This window comes from Falco naumanni, chromosome 1 (assembly GCF_017639655.2).
Source record: "Falco naumanni isolate bFalNau1 chromosome 1, bFalNau1.pat, whole genome shotgun sequence".
Classification (NCBI taxonomy): Eukaryota; Metazoa; Chordata; class Aves; order Falconiformes; family Falconidae; genus Falco; species Falco naumanni.
Window position 1 is genome coordinate 23,571,381 of NC_054054.1, and position 3,081 is coordinate 23,574,461.

Below are 3,081 nucleotides of genomic sequence, written 5' to 3' on the forward strand. Positions count from 1 at the left end.
CTTAACTGTCTGCTCTGTTTCTTGTAATCAGATTTATCGCCACTCCAAGGTGCCTGCGTGGCGGCTGTCCTTTGGTCACTTCCCATGAAGGCGAGAATGAAATCCGTCTGATTGGGAAGGGAAATCATTTCAGCCGAGACTCAGACTATAAATGTTTCTCTCTCGGTTAACTCGCATCCATCTCCCCAAGGCTTTTCAATTTGACGCCCTTTTTTTCCCCAGTCTTTCATCATCAGACCCTTCTATCCGGTAAGTGCGCAACAGAGGAGCAGCCGTGCTTCAGCCCGCTTAATTTAAGAGATTAAATTGTTGCTAACGCATTTCTTGAGGGTAAGTAATTTCTGACGGCAGTATTTTGCATTTGAGAATGAAGGGATTTATGGCTATGAGCTCACTGAAAGCAACGAGCGGCCGAACGCTGTGGGCATCGGCATCTGACGCTGGCTCAGTCTTACAGCACATCGCGTTAGCAGCGAGCTGGCATCAGTCACTGGAGACGTCGCGCTGGAAGGCAGTGCCCTCAAAAGGCTGGAAAACCAATTTGCACATGCGTTTCCAGGGACGTAATCAAATCAGCCAGTGGGTTCAATAAAAGGAAAAAGCCAGTATTCCAGGTTTGCCCGCATTTGCAAAGAAAACCTGTTGCAAGGCTCTCAGGTTTTGAGGCTTTTTCCCCTAAAAAAAGCTGGGTTTGGATTAAAAATGCTGCAGGCTGCTGCAGGAGGGCATTTTGTATTCCTTTAAAGATGTGTCTGTGTGTAAGAGGATCGTTTCAGAGGAGTCCATGCAAGGGCCTGGGCTGTCACCCTTCTTTCCCCTTGGAAACTGTCCCTGTGCATATGTTACGGCCATGGGGTCCATTTTCAGTGATCTGTCCCCCTCTCCAGGGCCCATCCCCCCTCTCTTTGCCTCTTTCCTCCCCCCTGACCTCCCTCCGGCTTTTTTTCCCAGTTTATCAAGGTTTTGTAGGTGTTTCCTGCTGCTCCTCGCAGTACAAGCAGCACGGCTGATGGCAATGGGCACCAGCACGGAAAGGAGAGGGAAGAGATGAATCCTGTGGGGAGAAGCCAGGAACAAGAAGCCTGGCTTTGTGGAGGGTGCCGCCAGGTACGTCTGCTTTCCACCCTCAGCAAAAATGCAGTGCCTGTACCCCTAAACGCTCCTTTGTTGCCTTTTAGCCTCAAACCAGAGGGCGGTGGGCTCTGCTTGGTCCCTGGGAGCACCGAGCGTTGGTGCATCACCCCAGATTACGTGGATTTGCTTCCCTAGCTGATTTCTGGTGGCTGCTCCTGTCCCCAGGGCAGCGCTGCTGGAGCTGCCTCTCCCAGGGCCGTGCCACTGCTGTCATGAAAGCATCAGGGCTCAGCGGTGGGTGCAGGGTGATGGGGGAGCGGGTGATGGGGCTCAAGATAATGGGGTGACAGTGGGGGGTGCACGTGCCTGTGGGGTGACATAGATTCATGTGGGACATAGGGTGAGGGCGGGGGGGTGTGTGGGGGATGGGGAATGGAGTGTCCTGTCATGGGTGCAGCATGGGGTGAGGGTGCTGGATATGGGGTGTGCTACCGTGGGGTGTAGGGTGTCTACGTGTATGTGACATGGGGCAGGGGGGTGGTTGGGGGCAGAAGGGGCAGGGTGTCCTGGTGTGGGGTGCAAGGAGCCCTGGGTTGCGTGTGTAAAGCCCTGGGGTGCATGGGGGGGGGGCTTGGGGTGGGTGTTGGGGGGCCTTCAGGAGGAAAGGGACAGTGGGGGGCCACATGCGGGTGCACACTGGGGCAGGCAGGTCCGCGTTCTCATGCCCCTGGGCACCCCAGTGCTCCCCTGCACCCTTCCTGGGGGGGGACACACCCAGAGCAGGGTGCACTGTCGCCAGCCCAGACCCATCTGGTCACCCCTTCGTTTGTGGAGATGGGGACAGTGCCACCAGGAGCTGTTATTTTCCAGGGTGGAATAACTAACTCCCTGCAATAAAAGCTGCAGCAGGGGAAACACGGATGGGCCCGAATGGGCAAAAAAAAGAAGAAGGGAAAGTAGCTCCTTTTTTCTTTGAGGGTTTTATTCCCCCAAGTGAGGACGGCTACTAGAAGCAACGTGGTGACTGTAGTCCGAGATATGTCTCAGTCTGTGCACCCTCGGCTGCTGACAGAAGAAAGGACTTCACTGCTTTATTTATTTTTTCACTCTGTGTGGGGTTTTTTTCCCTCTCTGAAGCGCAGGTGTGCTGTTAGGAATACACCGCTCTTTGGGAAGGAGCGGGTGAGCCCAGGCAATGCCTCCCACAGGTGGTGAGGGCAGTAATTATTTCTGATTTGGGTTCCCTTGCATTTTGTATCACACCCTAAAAGACCAAGTTTCAGTGGGAAAGTCACAAAAATAAGAAAGCAAGCGTACCCAATGAGCAGTTTAATGTTACAGAGCCAACATATATGTATTTTTTGGTGGCCTCTCATGCTGCTTTCATCAGCACTGCCTTTTCAGAAAGTTTTAATGCAGCAATTATTGAGAAGGTGGTGGAAAATCCACTTGCTAGATGCTGGAAAGCACCAGGGGCCAGGGGCTGTTGCCTGGTGGAGGAAGAGAGAAAGTCAAGTCAGCAGCCTGAGCAAATGCCCTATTTCTGGATAGGAAGGCAGGAGCCTGGTGCTCTCCCAAAATCAGAGGCTAAAAGGCTAGAAGCTGTGTTGGGAAAGACAGAAGGATGTCTTTAGAAAAGGCTGCTGAGGAGGAAAAGAGCCAGCTTCTCTTTGAACTCAGCCAGGAGGCCCTGTCCAAACACAGTGAGGTCTGTCAGCTTAAAACTGGAAAACCCCCAAAGAGGATGGATAAAAAATGCCAAGCCCCAGTGCCAAGTTGTTACGAAATTCATGCCCAAGAAAATCCCAATTTCACATCCCGATATTTGCTGCCTGGGAGAAATGCCAGCAGAAGCCTACCCTGCAGTTCTCAGGAAGCTGCGTACACTAATGGTGAGATGTAGGGAGCATTCTGAGATCCAGAAAAAGTATTTTCCAATTTTGCAGGAGGAAGGTGTAAGTACCCTTTTGATCACCGATGACAGCAGGCTGGGCACGGTGAAGAAAG